The sequence below is a fragment of the Orbicella faveolata genome, unplaced genomic scaffold (genome assembly GCF_042242905.1).
Source record: "Orbicella faveolata isolate gen_17 unplaced genomic scaffold, um_ofav_v1 contig_26, whole genome shotgun sequence".
Classification (NCBI taxonomy): Eukaryota; Metazoa; Cnidaria; class Anthozoa; order Scleractinia; family Merulinidae; genus Orbicella; species Orbicella faveolata.
In genome coordinates, this window is record NW_028301554.1 from 2165429 (window position 1) to 2190468 (window position 25040).

General features: G+C 39.0%; 1 pseudogene across 1 annotated transcript; it reads right to left on the bottom strand.

The window, feature by feature from the left end:
- Positions 1–148: 148 nt before the first annotated feature.
- On the bottom strand, positions 149–25011 carry LOC149107597 (nucleolar protein 6-like; annotated as a pseudogene). Its single transcript, XR_016208944.1, has 26 exons — positions 24823–25011; positions 22802–22945; positions 21998–22117; positions 21345–21524; positions 20370–20538; positions 19591–19734; positions 18766–18926; positions 18259–18379; positions 16668–16732; positions 15674–15775; positions 15351–15466; positions 14594–14771; positions 13749–13868; positions 12633–12781; positions 12090–12309; positions 11342–11468; positions 9508–9662; positions 8403–8563; positions 7881–8033; positions 7027–7124; positions 6361–6485; positions 5977–6069; positions 4984–5169; positions 4592–4693; positions 2604–2657; positions 149–1359 (listed from the first exon to the last, which is right to left on the bottom strand). The product of XR_016208944.1 is annotated as a nucleolar protein 6-like (transcript).
- Positions 25012–25040: the final 29 nt, after the last annotated feature.

The following is a 25040-nucleotide window of genomic DNA, read 5'->3' on the forward strand; positions in this document are numbered from 1 at the left end:
ATCTACAGCTTTCAAAGGGAATTGGTTTAGTAGAAAAATGATTTATAACTTGTTTTTTCTCCATCTTTGTTTTTGTTTCAGGAAGTGATGACCTCAGCAATGGAGGGCTCCTGGCAGACACAAGCAAGCAATGTCCTGACAAAACAAGTGTAAAATATGTTGATTTTATTTTCGTGAAATTTTCCGAGAAAGGCATTTTCTATGCATTTCAACCAAAATTCGAAAAGCCTCCTTCAAAGTGTTTTTTTTTAAGTTCTTGACAAAGCAATCAGCGTTTTCAGTACAGTAAATCATTCAGTTAGCTTTCATTGTACTCAGAATTCGAACTCACGGTCCGTTGTTATATGAGTGTTTATATCAATGAAACAAGAAAAAGTAGACAAGGGCTTCTAGTATCTTACAACTGAAATAGTTTTTATATATAGATGGATCTTTGAGTGGGAGGGGGGTGGGGAAACCGTGGGGAATAATAACCAGAATTTTAGAGTAATCTGAATACGCGTGTAAAGCACAAGTGTTATCACAAACTTAATATAAGCAGGTCAAACCCTTCTGTGGTTCGAAAATGGGTTGTTAGGTATCATCCAAGTTCACCCAAAACATTTCACTTTCTGACAATTCTATTCTTCTTGACAGCTGATATTTTTAGGTCACGCAAAGGTTCTTCCCAATAACAGCTGCTTCAACCTGAACCACGTTCGTTTGCGTCTTAGCCAATGACAGCTTCGCTCAAATATTCCTGAGTATGTGACGCCAAAATGTTCCCTGTACGCCAATCAAAAGTCGTGTCTTATCGTCATCCCAAGTGCCAGTAATGTCGCCTTTTTGATATGACGTACTCCGGACCGTTACTTGGGTGGAGCATTGCGTGACCAACTTAATAACGGCTTTGAAGGAGACCAGAACAGTTCTGGTCATTTTTTAAACAAGCTGACACTGAGTACTAGGAACAGATTAAAAAGCCTAAAATGTTTAAGTACTAGGCGTACTAGACAATTAATTCGTTGCGATAACTTAAAATACATAGTCTCCTCCGCAGCCGTCTTTTTGGGATGTCACGCAACGCTTAACCGTTACATCCTAAAAAACAGTTGCGGAGGAGACTCTAAATATATATGGTTATCTGCTTTCATTTCAATCAAATAGATGGAAGTGTAATTATAGGTATTCGATTCCTTTAATAAAGGTGTTTTTGATTTCATCAGAGCTTTATTATTTCACTTTTACATGTCACGCTTGTCCTCTCTCTTTTCACGCATTCAACACTTCGATCTTCTTCACCAGTCCCTCTCCGATGGTCTGAAAATCAGACAAGATGGCTGATATGTTCGGGATGACCCAGGTCTGGCCCTGTTTGGACTGAATACAAAAAACGACTTAAAACAACAACAACAACAACGACAGCAACAACCAAAACAACAACAGCATCAAAAGTTATCACCACAACTAAACAGTTGCTTTACTATGAAAACGTTACTCGAGAATATCTCAATAAAACGGTTTTTAGATTGATTGTCAAAGGCATTCGAAAGCTACATCGTAATCTTACCAACCTGAGCAAACATATTGAGTTTTCAACCAATCAGGAGCAAAGGGGAAACCAATTGGGACTTTACCTCCGTGCGTTTTCCCGCCCTTATCATCAGTTCCATATTTTCTCGCAATGGGCAATGTTTCCATGCTTTTTCCCGTTTAGCAACGTTTGCAACTTTTCCCGCGCTTCCCAGCGTTTGTATGCTTTTTGTTGCTTGGCAACGCTGGCATGTTTTCCCGCGCTTGGCGTTGACTTCATGTTTCCCCGCGCTTCGCTTCGGCTGCATATTTTGGTTGGAGTTTTGATTACCCTTTGGGATCATTCACTTTTGCTGCGTTTTTATAGGTGGGGGTGGGGTGTTCGGGGTGGGGGTGGGGGTGAGGGTTGGGGTTTCTTACAAAAGTGAAGGAGAGTTCGTGGAATTTTGAAAAACAATCTATTTTAAACAATCTATTTTCATAGTTAACTTCTAAAAAAGTTAAATTTTATCCCATGAGAAGTATATCACCTTCACCTTTTACACTATAAAACAAATTGGAAGGCTGACCGGACGTTAAAAAAGGGTCAATTTAATACTGTCTATGGTGCCATTCTCCTGCTGTGAGATATTTTCCTTTTAGTTTTCCGTCGAGATCCCCGTTTATGCTCTTAGTCCATTTACGAAGTACATAGATATCACCGAATTGGACTCCACTCAGTCCGATTACCATTACTTATAATCCATCAAACATTTTCACACGCGCGATTAGTCTAAACGCCTCACGTGACCTAATAATCCCCAGCTAAAACAGGGAAATATCTGAGAATATTTCTCACTTTTCAAAACTGCGCGTGTTGCGAAAACTATTTGAAGGATAATACATATAAACACAATAGCCTCCATTTGAGTTTGAAAATATGCTCGGATATTTGTCCGCGGACATTATCTGTTCCTCAAAGCTCACAGTTTTCCTCGAGCTACGCTCTCGGACAGCTGTGCGTTTCTTGAAACAAATAATGTCGGCGGACAAATATCCGAGCATATTTTCGCGCCAAATGGAGGCTATTGTTTATATATCTAGTTACCAACCTTTTCAGCCGTTTGAGGATTGATTAATGGCATCTTGCACTGCGCGTGTAACACCTGATAAAACGTGAACAAATTACAAATCAACAAGAAAGGATAAGGAGACAAAACAGTGGCAATTGCTGGTTTTCACTGGTCATGTGATCAAAACCAAAAATCGTAACCATTGAGTAAATTAAGTCAAGAATCCGGGATATGACAGATCGATGATATAATGGAGGCGCCATGTTGGTGCCCCTCGGAGGGGCACCAACATGGCGGCCGTAAAGTAACAGAAACATCTGTCGTTGAGTTTCGCTATTGAAACGAAGCGTTATTACTCTTGAGCTCCGGCACGTTGAAATAAATAATTCTTCTAGTGCAAGAACTGTTCAGTTTGCGAAAACTAAAGCGAGAACTCATCTTCTGACCTACGCGACAGCCTAGCTAGGAAATTCAAATGTGCCCTACAGTTACAAAACGAAGAACCCTGTCGAGCTAAGACATTTTAAAATGTCAAGTTTCTAAAGGGTCTTTTATATGATGAAACTGAAACCTGAAAATGGAAAGGTAATTTTTAATTTTGGAATATGGCCACGTCACATGAAAACCGGCAATAAAAGAATTTGACACATCAAGTTCTAGGGTTAGTAGATATAAAATTCTAATCACTCGTTTACAGATCTATTTTCTATGAATTCCACTGACTGGAAAACTTGTTTTACTCGGGTTATGTCCGCCCCATACCATTTCAACTTGGTAACGTTTTAGATTACTTTATGCCACGTTATGACATTGTTCCGACTTTCGTTCCGACATTATGACATTGTTCCGACTTTCGTGTCCAGATCCTTAGGACATCTTGGTTTGAGATAAGGAACATGTCATACTGCGTTCACATTAGGAATAAACATGTTTAGACTAATCACGAATAAAACATTAGACTGTTCGCAGCCATTTTTTCTTGTATTTTTATTCGATCGTTGAACGCGCGGGTAAAATCGCGAGAGCTGGACGCCAGCACAAAACGGGAGACTTGACGGGGTAGGGGGTAGATGGTCTAATAACTAATGAATGTTTCATCAGGAAAAGCGTTCACATCAGGCAGGGCTTTGCATGAATCATGATTGAAATGCGTCTATTTTGAGAATGATTGAAATAGTTTCGGTGCAGCTCAGACGAAAAATGTGAACTTTGAGTTCCTGTCAGGGACGAGACTTAAGAAGAAGAAATTGCCCGAGGACCAATAATTTTTGGATTTCCTGGCTACTTCCCCCGGATATTTCCGTACCATTAGTTCCTATTACGCAAATTCCGAAATTTTTCATTGAATGGAACGCGCCCCTTATGCGAACAAAGGAATAAAAATTACCAACTTGTTTTTCACGAAACGGGTTTCAGATAAACAGGTTTTCGCTAAGCTAAACAAGTTTCGTTGATCGTGACAATGCAGTTTGATAGCTGTAGATGTCGACCTGGCTTTTGTTACCATGCCAACGTTGGTTTAGGCAGACAGAACCCAAACAAAAAACTGGGGAAACGATGTTTAAGTGAGGACCAGTTTTATCTCTGATGCTACAGTCATTCACATTTATGACGCGAGTACTTTAAACTGTTATGACACGGTATGGTAAAGGTAAAAGGTCAATCCTACATACGAGCCAAGAGGTCTATCAGCTGGAGCTTATCCCGGTTTCTGAAGCATGAAGCGACTAGAAGTATCTCTACTCCCCCTGGATGGGATGCTAGTCCATCGCAGGGTTGCCCCCAGCAATAAGTTTGCCGGTACCCATTTATACACCTGGGTGAAGAGAGGCACCGAGAGAGTGAAGTGTTTTGCCCAGGGACAGAAGGGAATGTCTCCAGCAAGGGCACGAACCCGGACCGCTCGATCCGGAGATGAGCGCACTGACCGTGAAGCCACCGTGCCTCCCACAGGACACGGTATGGAGAATCTAGAAATTAATTTATACTAAGACTGAAGGATAAAAGACTCTAAATGCTGCCTGTACCTTGAACGTGGCCGGCACAAAACTCTGAGGCTTCCATAGAATTCCTATCAAGTCGCCTCCGTACACATCGTGAAAGAACAGCGCAATGTCAGAAAAAGCATCCTGGAAGAAAACAAAACAGAGAAACCAAGGAAACAGAGTATTTGTCAGATTGCAGTGGGTATAACTTCACTTCCGTTATTTACCGAATATTCCTTGCAAATAAAATTTGACATTTCGTTCATTGGATCAGAAACATATATATATATAACTACTTCCAGAGGCTTTTCTCAGGGTGTTAAGATCAAAAAGGCAAATGTTTGCTCCATATTCTGCAGGGTAAATTTCGTAACTTAGGATTACTCAAATTACGCCAGAAACAGCTTAAGATTGCGCGTCGAATCTTTCCTTACCTTAAGTTCTTTAAGATACAACTGTGCAGGATCAAAGTTTACGACCGGAAGTAAAACTGAAGGACGTGAAAACGAGGCTTCTGCCGGATGTTTCCCTTTATCAAGGGCCTGGGTTCTACGAGGGAGAAGACGACTGTGCAGATGGATGATGACGTCATAGTGATCCAAAGGCGGGCGGAAGATTTGCTGAGGAAAGTAAAGACAGGAGTGGAAGAGTTGCAGTGAAGACCCGCGGGTAAGAACCAACATTTTTTGAAGTCTGGCAAAATAGTTCCTTGTATTTTGAGGCAGCTTTTTGGCATTCGAGGTTAAGTAGGTTTTTACTTGGGTTCTTAATTTCCATGAGGGAGATATAGTTATTGATTACCAGAAAAATCAATAAAATTGGGTTTGGTCCTTAAATATGCAGTACTTATTCACTACCGTATCAGGTATTTTCTTGTAACACAAATTTGCCCTCTCAAATTCACATTCCTTGGTGAAAATGTTTTTCCGTAATTCACATAGAAGAGCCTGCTTGATCTTGCTTGGCTTAACAGGTTCTTACATCTTTGGGTATTAAAATGGCAAATTTCTGCCAGTAGGTTCTTAAACCAATTGGTTCTTACAGGCGGACTTTTACTGTATAAGCATGGTCTTCTTTGCTGAATATCGGCAATACGCTAAGTCTGTCTTGGGTGAGGGTCGGGCAAAGAATAAGGGGTCGGGTGGGTGGGGCAGTGTGCCATACACCATTCTTAGACAAGTCGCGTAAAATCCTTCTTTGCATAAGGCATCACGTGCTGCAAAGTGGCTAACTTGTGTTTGGGATAATGGAACCTTACTTAATTTGAATTGTATGACAGACATCACTTGTCAAAAAAATATAACAACAACAACTTAGAAAAACCCCTACCGGTGATACTGTTGGAAAGTACCTTACTCGAAAGGAATTAGGGTTCAACTTTTGACAGTTACCAAGGTGACGCCTCAGTCATCAGGTCATCGTCTTACCTTGAAATCGGTTGGCTGTAGTGCGCATGTTTGAATTTGACGTTCCAAGATCAAGTGTGACTCCCTTGCCAGCTCAGAGAGTCTGTTGACAATCTATAGCGGGAAAGACATAACATGTAATTACTGATTAAAGTGTAGATACTGTTCTAAATAATGGACAAGACGTTCTACATGTATCTACTGGTAGTTTGGAACGCGCGTTAACCTTGGTGTTTTGCAATTCTATAACGAACAAAAATCCAATTTTCTCAGTCTCTTTCAGTGCCAACTTCGGCCTGATCTACAGTTAATTCTTCGGTGCACAACATCCTCACATCCTTACAATAGACTAAATGAACGATAAAAGTAAAAAGTAAGCGAAATAGTCCAAACAAATCAGCTGACCTGTTTAGAAGGCTTATCTTTGGTCCACATAGAGGTGAACTTGTCTTTTGGAGTAGCGATAAATATTGCTGGAAGTTGCGTTCTGTTTTTGGAAAACTTGGCGGATATTTCTTGGTAGTCAGCCACTAAGGAGAAAAAACAACACAAGTACATTTAGGTAAGCATTTTCCACACGTCCAAGAATCAACATATCGATTCTCCTCACTCTCTTTAAATCAACATGGGAGACTTTGATTTTTGGTCAGTTGGTCACCATAGTTTCAAAGTTGCTGCGGAGAAAAACCCAAGACAATCACGGTTTTGGTGAACACTGTCCAATGAGTCAACATATCTTTTATCCTCACTGTTGTTCATACATTCTCTTCAAATTAACATAGGAAAATTTTACATTTGGTCATCACAGTTTCCAAGTCGCGGCTGCTGAGAAAAAACAAGATAATCACGCTTTCGGTTACAACTTCCCTTAGGAGTCAACATGTCAATTCTTCTCACTGTTGTCCATATATCCCCTTCAAATTGACACGGGAGAATTTAAATTTTTGGTCAGCACAATTTCTAAAATGACTGCTTTCTTCATTTCCATGCCCTTCTCGCTTGAAACTTGTGAAAAAAAAAAAAAAAAAACTGAATAAGTGAAAGATAAATAACGATGCCTCATCCACTCACCAGAAATGCCGTTGTTAAAATTTAGAATGACAGGAGTTGTTTCCCAGTCGGTTGAAGAAAGAAGGTGAAGAAATCGGAGAAATCCAACCAGGGGAGACCTGTAAAAAGGAGTATTGTGTAAACTGAACAAATTTTCTGCAGTAAATACGTATTTATCATTACAAATGCACTTATTCGTGAGGAAGAAAGCCAAGTAGGCGAGAGTCGATTGACTTCTGCAAAGCCCGCGGGCACTCCCATATCAAAAGAACAGCGGTGATCGTCGGAAATGTTAAAAAGAAACTCTAAGAGGTAACAGGATCCTGTTTACAGGGCGTGGCTTAAAATTCTTTTCAACTCTAAGAGGTACTAATTCGAAAACAACACATTAACTAACGAGCGTTGAAAATACGACGCGCAGCGATGTATTTTTGACGAAATTCAAGGTGTTTGGGTAGCCGATGAAACACTCTCTCGAGTGTTTAACATATCTTCCCAATCAAAACAAAAACTAACGAGTAAACGAGAAGCACAATCGTCAAAATCTATGCTAATTAAAAGCGGGTATCCGAACGTCCCTCATGGTTGTGGTATTCTTTGTGTTAACTTGATGAATTATGAATGAGTTTGAATAGAGGATTTTGCAACTCTCAAAACACTCATTTCTATGTTGGAATGTTAAATTAATACTCCAATTTCGAGTTGCCTTTTGTCTCTGTTTCACAAAAGGGCTCGTTCAAAACATTTCATATAAAATTGAGTTGGATTTACATGAAAATCAACACGTTGGTGCGACAAATGGTTCCGAAAAAAACCCGTTTCTAGTCCTCACAGAGGAGAAAAGAAACTCAGCCTGAAGTGGCTTATTGCGTTACCTGGGAGGAGTAAAAGGGGCTGGGGAGAGGAAGAGAGAAGCCACCAGTAACTCAATACACTCATCAGTCACGTGATCAGCCATCAGTTGAGCGGCCACCCAGCGTTTGGACAAACGCATAGTTCCGGTAAATCCGCGGTAATGCTGTTGAATGCTGCAAAAACAAAACATTAAAACGAAATGATAAGTACAAGTGAGGCCTTGCCAGTTTGGTTTGTCACTCGCAAACATACACGTTCCTGTGAATTTTGACCAGAATAGAAAGGATACATGTGTCTTATCAACCAAGCGAGTGGTTTATTCCACAAACTCAATGACCTACGTAGCTTTGAATCACAGTTAGTTAGTTATTAATATTTCATTGTATTAGTTTTATTATGGATTTTTCATGTTTTAATTTTTTGATATCCCATTGTGTTATTTTTTATTCAGATTTTTACAGTTGGTGTGACATCTTACGAGTTTTAGCGACTTAACTAAGTGTATGTGTAGACGTAGAAGAGTATTTCTGAACAATACCTACCCATGGAGTGTGCTTGTTAAGAGCGGCAAATGCGTTATTTCCCGTTCTAGTTCTTTAGCTTTCTTCTCGTAATCTGTTTTAAGCTCCTGTGTGATTTCATTCTTTTGAAGCAACACCATTTCCCGGTAATGCATAATCTTGATTCTAAATACAAGGCCATCCTGCCGGAGAAAAACACAGGAATTGCATGCTAGGAAGGTTCTCATCAGCTCACATTTCAAATTAAGCACCACCAACCAAGGCGCGATAAAGAGGTGTCTGATTCGATCCCAATGAAGTTGGACCCACTCAAGTTTGCACCCCTCACGTCACGGAAGCTGACTCCTCAGTAAGGCGGAAAAATATTGTTAGTAAGACCGCTATCATTTAGTTGGCTTTCCAAATTCGTTAGCCAATCAAGTGGCAGAATATCGCACGTGAAATTTCCTTTCCAGCGGACGAGACTTTTGTTGGTTTTGATAATACAAGTGGTCGGAAAACAAGCAAAAACAATGTCAAAAATACCCAAAACCATTCTTTCCTGTTGTAAAAGTAAAGGTCCTGACGGGTTAATAACAGCGCTATGATAACCTGTGAACAGACAATCTTTTTTTGCTGCCGTGAAAGTAAAGAACGCCTGATTGCAGGTTATATGTCAAATAACTTAGGCACCGTCTACACGACGCCGGAAAAAATTTAAAAACGGCCTTTTCACTCCTAAAACGCATCAAATATTTACCGTCCACAGTATTAAGCAGGAGAAATTGGAAAACGCAAAAATCACCGGTCGTTTTGGATTTGTGTTTGAGGAGAACTGGGGCGGGGAAATCACATGATTATCGTGACGTCATCTATTTTTGAAAAGTTCCGTTTTCAAATTATTTTCTGTTCACAACAAAATGCAAAGCCGGCGTTTTCAAGTTCCTCCCGTTTGAAGAGAGTTTTCAAAAAGCTCCGTTTTCATGACGGATTAGTGAGACGGTAGACCTAACCGTAGAAATAAAGATTGGTTTTCGAATTTCTTCGCCACAGTGTGGACTAGGCCTTAGATGAATCCTATTTGTGGAAAGCCAGTTGGTTTTGTTGACGCGTTAATCCTTTGAACCGAAATTTTTCAGTTACTCACCTTGAGAACATCTACATGCTGAGGCGAAGCCGCAGTTACAAGCGAACACTCGCTTTTCAGCAACTTAGCAAGTCTGATGTGAAAAGCTGCTTTAATGTGTTGAATAGCAGCTAGATCATCCGGCCATTTACCACTGGTCTCGAACTGTAAAACAACTTGGAGAAAGCTAGAGCTTTAGACTTTTTCCTTTAACATAAAATAACTAAATTTACAGCATCAAACACAAAAGACATTTCAGGAATGGAGATTAACTTTTTAATACAGGCTAGTGGCATGTCAGATTTTACCAGCCAGAACACTGAGTTTTTAACTCGCCAGATTTTCCACTAGTCAGATTTAGGTTTCAAATTTTTTTCTCAGTTCTTCTTTTGGAATGCTTCATTACAGCTTACAAGATATAAAATCATTGAAACGTTGAAAACTGTAGATATTGGAGAGGTTAAAGTTAAACAAATTCCAGAGATATCCCTTTCGTAATTCCAACTGTCTTCAATTTTTACAATCTTATTTGGCTATTTATCGGAATTAACAACTCTGTCAAGTTTCAATTTCATGAAATACTAGACGCTGTTTTTTTTACTGGCCTAAGAGTTATAAAACACAACCTGCTAGCCACATCTGAAGTTATACTAATGTGTTATTGCTATCAGTCTCCATAATTACATTTTCGAGTCTGTAAGACTTCAAATAAAGAGCAACAAGCAACTCTAACTTGCTGACAGCACAATACATTACTCTTAGAGAAAGTAGTTCTTTCAATTTTCCACAATGTTTTTATTGCCATAATTTATACACGCTACTCACTAGCTTGTTCATGACTATTTTTCTGTTAGGGCCTTCTGTTAGGGCCTCCAGACTTGACACTTAGCTGTGGACAACTAAATGTTATCGACAACTAATTAAAAAAACGTAGTGTGTGAGATGAATTGTCGACAGCTAAACGATAAATTTTTAGTTGAAGACAACTAGGCAGTTTCCCATTTCGAAAAGGGAAACTGCTTTAGTTGTCGGCAAGTACGATTTGACAGTTTTTTGGGAGTCACATGACACACATTTGAGCATGCGTCTTGTGTTTTGGGCATGCGTAGTGAACGTCATTTCCCAAGCTCTCGCTGGCGTGACTTAGTTATGGACAACCAACACTCCATAGTGTGGAATGCTCGCATGGAACACAATTAATTGTCGATAACAAATACTTGTCGACAACTAAATGTCTAGTCTTTGGAGGCCCTTATATATCATAATTGTATTGGAATTTATGAACTTTAGATCACGAGCTTACGCGAATTATAATTTAATGTGCAGAATGTGTCCGTGGTAGAACAGAGAAACGGAAGGAAGCAGGACCTTTCAAGTTCATGAGGCAAAGCTCTGGAACGGAATTCCTCTAGAAATACGTTAAAAGGACACCATCGGTTCCTTTAGCTCGGCCATGAAAAAAACATTTCTTAGCATAGTGTTGTGAATAGAGATATTCATGTGCTTTGAATTAATTTTTAATTCTGAATAATTAATTTTATAGATATTTTATCTGTAGATGTTGAGATGTTTTTGCAATTAATATTCATACTTTGTACTATTCTAAGTTATTTTATAATTACTCATAGATGTTTAGCACAGAGGGTCACTAGCTTATCAGTTCATACTGTCATGTGTCACCCTCAGTAAATAAAGTTCATTAAAATAATAATAATAATACCAATTATTAATATTATTGTTATTATTATTATTATTATTATTATTATTATTACCATTACCATTACTATTATTATTAAACTAAGGTGCTGTGAAGTCGCAGCCATTGTAAGAGAAATGTTCTTTTATAGAATCTCACCTTCCATGGCTGGACACCAAATTGTGTGTTTTATTTCCGAAGGAAGGAGTACATTGCACGCCAACTTTTCATCACCAATTTGTGGCTTAACTTTGCTATTTTTAAAACAAGGGCTTGCTGGAAAAACCTAGACAGAAGAACAACAAAGCCTCATAAATCTTTCTTATGTGCATACTTTTGTCTACAGTGTAAGTAAGGCCTCTCAAATGCAAAGCTTAGGGTTACTTTGTTTCACATGTAGCCCTCTAAGGCAAAAAAAAAATTGTTAGGCTTACCAACTACCCTGCTATAACGTTTTTTGAGTTTTGATATTTTCACTTGTTTTGTGCTTCTTATTGTTATCCCTAGAGTGGCTTACCATTAAGCATTCTTTCATGTACATGTATTAAAATGTAACAAAATTTTTCGTTGTCTTCAAGTTTGTTCCAAATACAAGCCTGGCAAGTTTTGAAATGTAAAATTTTTCCACTGCATGTAAAATGTGCATCCCCATTGAAAGCCGTCCAAAGAAAAAGCCTTTTGAACAAAATAAGCAAAAATCTTACTATCGTCATTTTACAGTATAAGGCAAATTGCTTGTAACATCTTTGCCAGGAACCGATAAAAATTCTGCGGGATGGAACTGATCTTTATCAGTTTTCCTTGTTGATGGTTTTCTTTATTCTCAGCACCTGACTGCTTGAGAATGTACTGACATTGTAAGGGGAAACTGGATGTTGATCAAAAAACTCCTAAGTGTTTTCCCTACCTCTGCTCCCCTGAAAACAGAGCTAATTCCCTGAATCGAGTGGACATTGAGCGGCAAATCCAATGCACGGATCTGTTTACACAAAGCATTGTACACCTGAATAACTCTCTGAGCTTCTTGATCACCTGTTCCACTGTCACATGATGCACCGTGTGTCTGCAGTACACAGTCCAGCTGATTTGCAACAAAAGTCAGCAATGCTGGATCAACACCACTGTGTCTACAAAAAAAAATTGAGTTTTAATAAACTTTCCACATGCTAGTGGGTCAGGTAAAGATGGCTTCAGGGGAGGGGGGTGAGGAAGGGAGAAAGGGGCAGGAGGAGGAGGGAGGGGAAAAGTGGAAGGAGAGAAGGGAGGGGGGAGAAGAGAGGGGGAGGATGGAAGGGGAAAGAGGGAGATGGGGAAAGGGGGAAGGGAGAAGGAGGAAGGAGAAAGGGGAAGTGGAAAGGGGAAGCTCAACTTCAGTTTCCATTGCATGGTGGAATGCTAGTCATTATGCCATGCTCCAGCTGTGAGTAAAGTTTTAGAAATAATTTTTCACCTTTGAAGAAGATGTTTAATAATTCTTCCACAGATAGTTCTTCTCTCTGCCATGCTGTTGCAGGACCAAACCACCGCCTCAAGAATAGAACCATCTTTAAATTGGCGTAACTCCGATTTCTCACCCCAAAATGCACGGAACGATGGAGCCTGCCAGGACAAAAAAATAACAACAAGTGAAAATGCGTCATATGCAGTTTAGGAACAAATCTTTTCCTTGGGAGGAGGAAACCAAACATGAAGATTTTTTCCCACCCTTAAGTTCACCAAGGATATTTTTCAGCAAACACAGGATCCTAAGGTCACAAGGACTTTTTCAGTCTTTTTACTTCCATTTTGGCAATTGTCCAATCCCCTACAACCATCAAGATCCATCCCTTATGAACTAAAGGCAAAGTAAATAAAAAAGTATTATCAAGTGGCAACTGAGACTCCACAGGGGGGGAGGACACACAGGCAAAGGAAGGGGAGGCTGGATGGAGCTTAAAGGTACAGGAAGCAGATCAGATTTTTCTCAATATACATTTGTATCTCATTTGCAGCTGAAAACTTTGTTTCATTTTGTTTTTCTGATATTGAAAGCTGGATACATTGTACTGTATGTCAGGGTTCTGGCTAATTTACCAATGTACAATTATGTAGGGTGTCAAGATATGGAATTCCAATGGCTCAATTCCCACTGCTCCAACCAAATCATTATCAATTTTCTATCAATTTGTTGGGTCATGTACATGTAGCTGACCTTGTTGGGTTTTTGCCCTGAGAGCCCTCACTTGTCTAGAACACTGGTACATACATAAATAAAGAACACCACTGACCCTCAGTGCTGTCAGCTGAGTGTCCTAGGTGTATAGTGACAATTAACAACAGCGTACATTGCACATACAATAAAACAGATAAGCACTGACCCTCAGACTAGGAGCTGAATTAACAACTAGCATCATACACTGTGCATACAATAAAACAGATAACCACTGACCTGTACATTGACTACACTACACAGAGTACATGCTAATAGAACAGATAACCACTGACCCTCAGTACTGTCAGCTCAGGGTCCTATATGCATTGACTACAATACACAGAGTACATGCCAATAGAACAGATAACCACTGACCTCACTACTGTCAGCTGGGGGCCCTGTGTCAAGCACGGCATCTGCATGGTCAGAATTCAATAACAAGCCCAGTGTCACACTGATTTGACTTCTGGAGAGTGGAGCTTTGTTCACAGGCCACTACATTAAAAGAGCACAAGTTTGAAACAACACACCATGTGTTAACTACATAAAGAATCTAAATCCACAGTGGTTCATTACATACTAAAAACTAATTCCTTATAGCTGCAAAAGGGTATTAAACTTAGAAAATAAGGTTTAGTTGGGCGTATACATGTAGATAACCTTTGCATGCTTTAACTAACCATCAATTTATAATACTAACCAAATGGTAAAAATTCTGATGAAATTCATAATTTTTGTTGTTAATATCAAGAGTTTCAGCACCAACTGTTGTAAATCTATGGCAAATTTATTATAAAAATTCTTGCAATTGAAGATTACAATGAATGATGGAATGAATAAATTGCAAAACAAATACATGTAAGTTGTAGTTTCCATGTTGCTTTGTATCAAGATAATTTAAGCACTAATTGTTGAATGCAAGGAAAATTTATTACAAAGATTGCTGAAAATTATAATACATGAATAGTTTCCAGTTGACACAAAGACTTCTCAAAAAGTACCAATGACATCCAAAAGATTTCCAAAATGTGACGTATGAACTTCTAAAGATTCTTTATTTAATAGCATGCAAACAACTGCCTCAGTTAAACTCCATTGTCAACAAACAACTTCTCTCTAGCTATTCAGCACCAGACATTTCTTATAGTACTAGTTGGAAGAAGTTGCTAAAATATCAAGACAAATGCAGTTCCCCTGATGATCTCCTAAATTTAATTCACCTGAAGTGGAGTTTGTGGTTTGAGGTAAAGCATCTCTACTCTCTTTCCCAGGCCTCTAGTGACAAGATGAAGCAGCCAATCAGTGACAACTGGGGTCCAGTCTCCTGGATGATCAATAAGGTGACGGAGAAGATCATTTCTCCTGCAGACCACTTCTAAAGCACTGATTTTTGGAATTCTGCAAGAAAAGTGTTTGCGTATGGCTGAATCATTAACACAAACTTGGACCTCAAGTTCTGTCCATGGAACCCTGATTGCGTACTTCAAGAAAATATCCATACGTCCCCCCACAGTTGAGAGATTTTTTCCAAGACCTCCCACCCCTTAATTTCAATTAAGCTTCCTACATTTCTTTAAACTTTTTGGTTTCACAGAAACCTCCTAAGCACACCCCCCGGGAAATTCAATCCCATCTGTGGGAGGAATATGCATGTTTTCTGAAACAGCACATTTTGACAAAAATCCCTCCCAGCAATATGATGAGCCATGATCAAAATAATTTCACTGAAATTGTACATATGTGTACAGAAAATTGAAAACAATTTATTGTTTTAAATTTCCTGTATTGCCTACATGTACATTTAGGAATAAAATCTATCATGTTTTGATGGCGGTTGACTTGTTGGTAATTTCTCTGTCCCATCAGTGAATGTCAGGGTTCTTTAAACTCAGTCTTGAACATTTAAAGTTGTATGTGAAATTAAAATTCAATGTCAGCTAAATCAACAATCAACAACATTGACATGCTTGTACTCACTGTAAAAATTGATCAAATGTTTGTATAAATGGCACCGGCTTCATGAAGAGCACTTCAAAGCTGTCCATAAAACTACTGTCCAAAAATTCCAGCGACAACCTGGCCTCGTGCTGCAGCTGAGAATTAATCAGAGAAATAATCGTGAAAAGTACAGTCCTTGATGACTGCAAAATGACATCTTTTCTGTGTCATTATGTCGCAAGTCTCGACAAATGTGACAACTGAAGATTCTTATATGCTAAGGACAGCAGACAAGGCTTCTGATTGGCTAATTGCAAATTTGGGTGCGGTAATTAATGGTTAATACAACACAGTTCACTTACTTTCCTGTATTGAGCTGCCGTCATCCCAGCACACAAGTTAAGGTAGCCAGATGGATCAACAAACACGACATCAAACCCTGAATGAAAATCTGCCTTGGAAGGCTGTAAGAATGACAAAATAAAGAAACAGTTTTTACTTGTAGTGGTGGTGAAGACTGCATGTGTCACTGACTGTGAGAGCTTTGTTGGTTGGGGCCTCAGTCCCTGGGGGTCTGGCCTACAGGAGTTTGCCAGATTGACTAAGGGGTTTTGGCAACCGGGAGTGAGTATTAATCGTGACAAAGCAACATGAGTGGAAAATTACTAAGATTAGGGCAAACTGTGAGTGAAGCTGTGAAGTTGAATGAAATCAGTGATTATTTACTATGGATATCAGAGCCCAAACTGCAGGGGAATTCACAAGGCTAAAGGGGCAAAGGTCCTGGTCTTCCCAGCTCAAGCCTGGAGGGTGAGTAATGGGCAATTCTTCCATCCCAGTAAAACATAATTGATTGCAGAAACCTCATGAGGACTGCTACATGTACACAGTGCCATTTTGTGGCATGAAGGAGAAAGCCAGTGATGAAATGACAGTCAGTCCAACAAAACGTTTATCTGACATTTTTTTAAAAACCTCTTTAAAACCTCTAACTGCTTTACTGTGTACTATCCTGAGAAAATAGAGAAGTACAGTTTAACCTGAAAAATAGCCAACTGGGAGTGGGTCATGTTTCCAGCTCCCAGTTGGCTAAATAAATGAGAGCTCAGTCAATTGGTAGAGCACTGCACCAGTATTGTAGTGGTCATGGGTTTGAATCCTGCTCAAGACTGTTTTTTTGTTTTTCAGGCTTTAATTTCACAACTGCTTAAGTTGTGTATATAACTGTGATGATCAATCATGTCTTCATATGTAGTGGAACCCTGTTAATCTGACAGTCAGTGGGCCACAATTAAATCTTGTGTATAGCTGCAAGTATTTTAATATATATAATTCAAATCTGCAGAATCAGCTTACCACATTCCCTTCTTCAATGTCTTCTCTGGTCATCGTTATTCCTTCTTTAGTCCAGTCAGTGGATCCTAACATGATTTTAACGAGCATTTTAGAAATAAGAAATAATTATGAACTATTAGTTTGAGTGTCATCATCTCTGTCAGACAGATCACAACATCTAGCTAAATATCTGGCAATTTTTTCAGGGGATCCCAAATGCACTAAGCACCATTGAGAGAACACTCCTTTCTTTGTCTTAGTAGACTTAAAGGGCCTTGACAGACTAGACACTTAGTTGTTGACAACTATTTGTTGAAGACAACTAAATGTTATCAACAACTAATTGTGCCCAATGCTAGCATTCCACACATTGGAGTGTTAGTTGTTGATGTCCAAGTCAGGTCAGCAAGACCTTGGGAACTAACATTAAAATATTCACTATGCATGCTCAAAACAATACACATGACAAAGGTGTGTCATGTTTTGATAGTCGTGGACAACTGAACCAATGATTCAGGACTACACAGAGCAAAAATCGTCAAAATGTAGTTGTCAACAACTACATGTAATTAACAGCAGTTTTCCTTTTTGAAAATGGAAACTGCTTAGTTGTTGACCACTAAAAATTAAGTGTTTTGTTGTCGAAAGCTTGTGTATGTTACATTTTTTAGTTGTGCCATAGCAAATAGTTGTCAACAAGTACAGTGTAAGTGTCTGGTATGTGGAGGTCCTAATAATCACTGGAGGTGTTCTCAACAAAAGGATAATAAAAGTCATTTTAATGAAACATACTTAAAATGTAGAGCTATTCTTGATTCCCCTTCATAAAATCATAGACAATTAGTTTACTTACATCTTATCATAAATCAGATTTGCATTGTTCATCATTTGATAATCCAATTGCATTCTTCTTAAAACAGAGTTTGCACTACTCAGTAATGATAGGAATTCCATGTTTTTCACGGTACAAAACGATACAAAACTATACTGTATAAGGCAGTCTTTTTCATGTTTAAAAATTGTTGCAACGAAAAAGACGACTATTTGACGTAACATTACCAAGTTAATTGATAGTCAGAATTTTCTTCTCCTTAAAAATTCTTCAAGTTTCCAGGGGTACGTTGGAAAAAGAGAATTTTCAAGACATTTTCTAAGGCCTGAAATGGTTAAGTCTAGTGGCCCATCAGGCTGAATCTTGTCCCAGTTTCTGTAGCATAAGGGACTAGGAATATTTCTACTCCTTCCTAGATGGGATGCTAGACCATTGCAGGGGTAACCCCCAGCATTAAGTTTGCCATTACCCATTTATACACCTGGGTGGAGAGAGGCACTGTGAGAGCAAAGTGCTTGCCCAAGAACACAACACAATGTCCGTGGCCAAGGCTTGAGCCCAGACTGCTCAATCTGGAGACAAGCCCACTAACCATGAGGCCAACTCACCTCCCATGGGACTGAAATGAACATTTTAAAATTCCAGGAGTATTCAATGACTTCCAGGAGCAGTGCAAACCATGTTTAAGGCTGAGCCTATCAATGATTCTTTTTATTCTCATCACTTGTCTCCTTGATAATGCATGAAGTTGTAAGGAGAAATCATATGTTCATTGCTTACCAAGGAACTGCAGAAAAACTCTCAGAATCTGGTATGAGCTCATGTGCTTGTTGATCTTTTTAACTGACAGTCAATGAGAGATGAACATAGATGCTAAAAATCCCCCACAATGGCCTTGTCCCTGGGTGAAGAAAGAATAAGAAAGTTTTCATTAACTAATAGACTAAGTATTGCTACTCCCCTTGGATGGGATGGCATTACAGATAACAGCTGGTCTCAAAGGGGGTACATTGCTATCCACCGCATAAATCACTATCCAGTGGATAGTGTAGTTTGCTTTGCCAATGTTTATCCACTGGATAGTGATTTATACATGTACAGTGGATAACGGACTACAGTGGATAACAGTCTTTGAACCACTGGGCCCAGGTTGATCATGAGGTTGCTGGTACTGCTGTACATTTACATTACTCTACTAACCTTGTGATGACCACTTTCACCTCAGTCCGAGTTAACTATAAAATTTTACAAGACAAAGTGTAAAATGGAAACAGAAAATGCTAAAACCTGATCAAGTTCGCGCTGATGCAGCCAAACTTTTATTAGAGCCACTGCGTCTTTCATTCCCGGGAAATCAGTGATGCACTTATACAAATGGTGAAGGTGCTGCTCCAAGAACATGTCCGACAACACTGAGGCGTTGTAATGAGGTGTTGGTATTGTTGTGTCTAAAAACATAACACAAAACAAGAAAAAAATTATTGTTAACAGACTGCATGGCCACAACATTGCAAATTAAAAATTATACATGTAATTGTACATGTAGCAACAATGTCTTATATAATCTGTAAGTCGATGGTTTAAAAAGTTACTTTTTAAACCCAATGTGTGGTTTGAGAACCCACCCTAGAGCTTATATTTGTTGAGAGCATCCTAATTTGGAAATTCCCAGTATGTGGGAGATCTCAAAAGCCAAACATTTTATAGAAAAGTATGAAGTTAGACTGAAATTTCTGGAGGGGTGGAAGGGTTCAACCCAAAAAAACCTTTATGGGAAGGGCATACAACTTTCAAACTACACGTAATATAAATAATTTTCCCCAGAGAAACACAATACAATTCCAGCATCCCTTCCAACTTGTACATGATACATATAGTAGTTTATTAATGGTAAAAGTATCAAAAAAAGTACCAGAAAATGAAAACTGTTGCAAAATTGAGATGAGCAATATTAAATGATTAAGATCAGATTTACAATCAGTCTGTAAGCTACAATATAATGTACAGCTGCATTACAAAAGTTTGTTTTCCTGACATCTTAGCCACTGATAATTAATTAAAACTGACTCACAGATTGTTTTGCCAATAACAAATTGTAGAGTTGTAACCTACCAGCCCCATCTTCTGCCACGCCCTCCTTGTCATTGAACCAGTTCTGTCTGACATTATTCTTTTTTGGAGAAAACCTCTGAGGTTTGAATGTACCCACTGATAAACAGGGATGCAATTTGATGACAAACTGTTTCCCAGCTTTACCTATGAGAGGAATCAGTTGTAAGCACTTTTTATTCAAGAAGACGTCAAATTTGCGACTTGTGTGAAACTTCCTACTGCACCTGTAGGTGTAGGGGTATATTATGAGTTATTGACCAAGGGGGAGGTCAAATAAGTACGAGGAAAGAAAAGACCATGTATACTAATGACAGTACACTTATCCCCATTTCTCTGTGATTTTTAAGGGAATGGCATTGTTTGACAAAACACATCTTCGGAGTCTGGTCTCAAGAAATATTGGAAACATCTTCAAAAATCTTTGGTTGGAATGTCCCCCTGTAAAAACTTTTGAAAGTTTGATCTTTAGATATACATGTAGTTGTGCCTTCTGCTAAAAATCTTGGCACTTGCAGATTAAAAATCTCATGCCTGTGATTCGAAAAAAGTTGCTATACATAAGCCTCTCTATTCGGCAGAGGCTAAAATTGGTTTTTTGGGTGGGAAGAATTAATCCGTTGAACAATACAAGTGCAGGTGCAGGGTTACATGAAGGACGATGGTAATCCATTTGACTTTGTGCCTGCACTCACCTTGCACAGTGGCATTTATAATGGATGGTTCAAACCTCTCTGGAGGAGAGAGTACACACAGTATTTAAGCAGTGTTTAGTTACTAACCTTTAGGCTTGACCAGAAGGATGGGTCTCAATACCTCACCATTCATGTGTGTGAATTGAACACTTTCAAACAATGAACTCTTCATTAAATGTGCTGCTATGTTGCACAGATATAGAGCACGTTTGTGGTGGTATCTCAGGTTCAGATAGTCCTTTGGTTGAAAACATTCCTAATCTCGAAAAAATATTACAAGCCTGCATTAATTTCACTTAGTTATACACACTGTACAAGTATAACAGGAGATAGACACTTAAAAAAAATTCAACTTTATCCTAGAAACATGTGTTGTAGCATATAATGCATTAACCATTGTACATTACATCTATGTACAGTGTACATGTAGTGCTCACAATTACATGTATTTGTGTATGTACAGTAGAACTCTGAGAATCAGCCTAGAAATGGACAGAATGTTTGTGTTGACAGTGTACATGTAGATCTGTATTAACATACCAATTAGCTTATTTACATGCAGAAAGGCTATTCTACCGTAGCTACAAAAAAGGATGTGTGCATGAAAATGATAAGACTTTGTAGACTGACACACAATTGCTATTGAATTGCATGGAAGTGAGATGGAAGGAGAAGCCATACTGTAAATCCAGCTAGCATTCTTGGTCTTTCCTTTCCTTCCATTAATATTAAAGCTTCTTAGTTTTAATTCCCATCGTTTTAAAATAAAGGCTGTCTCTCTGTCTCTCCCCATCTTTCTCATTGCGCTGCACTGACGACACTAACTACAAGTCAATCCCCTACAAGTTCAATTACTAACAGTACCGTTCATTTTGCAATTCTCCCTTCCAAAATGATAACAGCGAGATTGAAGGAACTCCCGAATGAACCTGCAGAAAGTACCTAGCCAACCCCTTGTAGCTAACCACGTTCAAATTGTGTTCAAAGGTTCAATGTATATGCATCTACAGAGGAGGAGCCAAAGAAAGAAACTAAATGTCAAGCAATCATAAAACCTCTCACCTTCGGCATCTCCACAGCAATATCCACATTCAAGTCTGGTTTTGTTTCTGTCCCAAGAAGATAACTTCCAACAACTTTGACACTCACTGGTTTTTGAAAACAGAACTTCCCTTTCACAGGAGAGGGGGTAGGGGGGAGAGGAAATTTGGTTCCCCTTGGAAGACATGAGTGGTCTGCCACCTGAAGAAAAGTAGGTGGAAAAAATTGTTAACAGGCCATATTCGTATTCCTTGTGTTAGACTGGAACTAGCTTGCAATGGAGGCTCACGTGGGGGAATATCGTAAAAAAGGAATGTATTCCATTTGCACTTGAAAATACAGATTGAGAAGTTAACTAAAAACAGAACCAGGTGGCACGCGGCTTCCATAGACCTATGCTTTGTACAGGGAGTGGAAGGGAATAAGTCAAGTCAGTTGACTTATAAGGGGGCTTTAGTGTTACCAACTTTGGGTTGGGGGCTAATTGACTTCTTTATTGAAGCTACAACTGTTATAACAGCTCAGGCTGCAGACTAACCAACTTGGGGGCTTAATGACTTGGTACCATAATGCTTTGGTTTAAATTAAACTGCCATGAAATGCATGTAAACATGCTGTGATGTTTCAGCCAGTGCAATACATGATCCATCCAAGAGAGCGTTTAGTTAGCTAACCTCTTGCTCCTTTTTCCCATCAGGTAAAGACAGTAGTAGAGTATTTAACTCATGCAAAATGTCATCCAGAGCTTTATTTCTGTCTTTCTTTGGTTGCACTTCAGATAGAAGTTCAGTTATCTAGTTGGAACAATAATTAAAAACACTTTTAGCCTAGTGTCCTGTACTAGATCTAGGAAAAAAGTGAAATACTTACTACAGATGTAGGCCTTGACTAATAAATACATAACTGTAATTCTCTACATGTATGTTCACCAATAATCCTATTCTTTTAGTCAGTTGGAACTTACAGTAGTGTGAGGTGCGGTGCAGTGTAATTTAAGCATGTTGGACTCCAGGTTCAAGCTCTCACCAGCATCATTGTGTTGACTTCTTCAACAGGATACCCCCGCAGTGATGATACATGTACCTCTCTTCAGCCAGTTGTATAAATGTATGCTGTAAATGCTTAACTTTTGTTTGTACATGTATGTTCACAAAGAATGGATTGTGGCACACATTTAAGTTTACTAGCAGAGGTTTTTTTTTAAAAACAAAACAAAACAAAACAAAAACACTACTGTTTACAGATCTAATAATTAATACTTTATTGCACTAGCATCTTTGATCCGTAATGGGGAATATTGGTCTTGTTCTTTTTCTTCATTGGACCTCACCTGCAGCTTATGGTCCATAGACTTGCTAAAAGAGGACTAGACCAGTATTTCTCTAATATGGACCTGATGATAGCTCAATAAATAACTTAATATAATTATAGTATATGTATATCTTGTACTTCTGTTAGCTGTAGACATTTGAACAAACCTGCATACGAAATAGACTAGACTTGAAAAGGTTCTCCGTTTCTTTGAGGGCATTAATCTCGTCACTGGTTGGTGGTCGGTATAAACTCTCCTTGTAGTTTGTACTTTTTGCTCCATTTTCTTCTCCATTCGTGACAACAGGTCTCTAAGTATTAAAAGAAGGAATTAAACAACCACAGTATCAGAAACAGTCACTGAGTTGGAGGATGGCTGGGACAGTACAAACAAGTAAGATAACGTATTAAGAAATTAAGGAAAGGATCAAATGAAATTCAACCCCATGACCTGTGTACATATAGTAACAGTGCAGTGCTCTACAGACTGAGCTATTACGCCAACTAGAACAGGGGCAGATCAAGGATTTTTCTTAGGAGGGGGTGCACCACTAAGGATTGGTGTAACTGACTGGTGAGGTAAACAAATTTTAAAAGCAAATATGAAGAAGAAGGCTTCACTTCAGGGGGCAGGGTGCACACCCCCTGCACCCTTCCCTAGATCCGTCCCTGTAGAAGCAGGTTATGTTTTGAGTAAGTATTACACGTGAAACTGGGCATGCATATGGGGCGGATCTATGGGGGTTCAGGGGATTTGGGGGATTTGGTTGGTTTAGTCAAGCTCCCTAAATTTTTAAAAATGAGATATTATAACACGCTGACTTGGTCTCAGAATTTTTGAAATCCCATTTCCAAGGACCTCAATCTCAAATATTTTCCAGGCAAGGATGCCCCCAGACCCCCTTATCCATATATCGAAACCCCTCTGTAAAATTCTCTATCCATCCCAGATATGAAGAATCATATATTTGAACTGCAGGAGATAGATTTTAAGACATAAAACTTGAAGAGAATTGCCATTTGACTTATGACAACCTCAGCTGTAGCGCTGACCTTTCATGTCTTTTAGAAGTCTTGGACACTTTATGCTATAGTCTAGAGGTATTGGAACCAGTTAGTGTAAAATCCAGACTGCGGACTGCAGATTGGAAACTACAGATTGGGGTAAAAATGCAGACGGAGGGTAAAATGCAGACTGCAGACTTATAATTTTTAAAGGAATTGTGTTACTATTCCAATACACCATTTTACAGTTCTATGCATGGTGGCCTGACCTTTGAATGGCAGCAAGGCTGGAGGTGACCTTGTTTTGATACAGACCTCTCTGCTTGAATGTCATGTAAATGCACCTAGTTAGCATTAGTATCATTTGATTTACACAACAACAACAAATGAGGTCTGTATCAAAACAAGGTCACCTCCAACCTTGCTGCCATTCAAAGGCCAGGTCACTGAACAGACAACTGTAAAATGGTCTATTATGCAGGGCTATGGACCGTAAACAGGCTAACTGGAGTACAGATTTTCACTCCTCACAGCCTGTTTAACACTTAGGTTAGTCTGTTGAAGGTAAGCACTTCATATTGGAATCAACACGTTATACAATTAAAAAGTCTACAGTCTGCATTTTACCCTCAGTCTGCGTTTATTACCCCAAGTCTGCAGTCTCAGATCTGCACTCCGCAGACCGCGTTTTACACTAACCGAAGCATGATATGGTGTTATCTAACGATAAGGTCTTGCTGAGAAAGACACTTCATTCAAACAGGGTTAAAATACTTACGTCTTCCACCCTGAAGCTAACAAAAGACACGTGTTGAAGACATGATTGATCATCGCAGCTATACACTCAACTTAAGCAGTTGTGAAATTAAAGCCTGAAAAAAATTTCCACTGGCACTGCACCGGTATCGCTGAGGTCATGGGTTCGAATCCCGTTCAGGCCTGAATTTTTTTGTTTCTTTTTTCAAGCTTTAATTTCACAACTGCTTGAGTTGTGTATATAGCTGCGATGATAAATCATGTCTTCGTATCATTCTCTGCAGTTCAAATATATGAACTTTCTTATATTCATTGGTATAAAAACGTGTGTTTATGTGTTTACACGTGTTTTGAAAGAAGCCTGTATTCTAGAGTGATGTTATTGTTAGTTAAACAAAATAATACATTCGTTCGAGCTCTGTTTTACCTTTTTGGCAACATAATTGACTTCAACAGGGTCTTTTACAGTTTCTGTCTTACGCTTCATCTTATTGATTGCTTCTTCTTGCAATAAAACAACGTAAACAAATCTCACAACCTCGTTGATCGATCCGCCATGCTTCACACGTGGAGCAAACTATTGCAACAGGGAGGGATGGGTCGGGAATAATGGTACCTTGAGCCTTCACGGTCAGCATACAATAT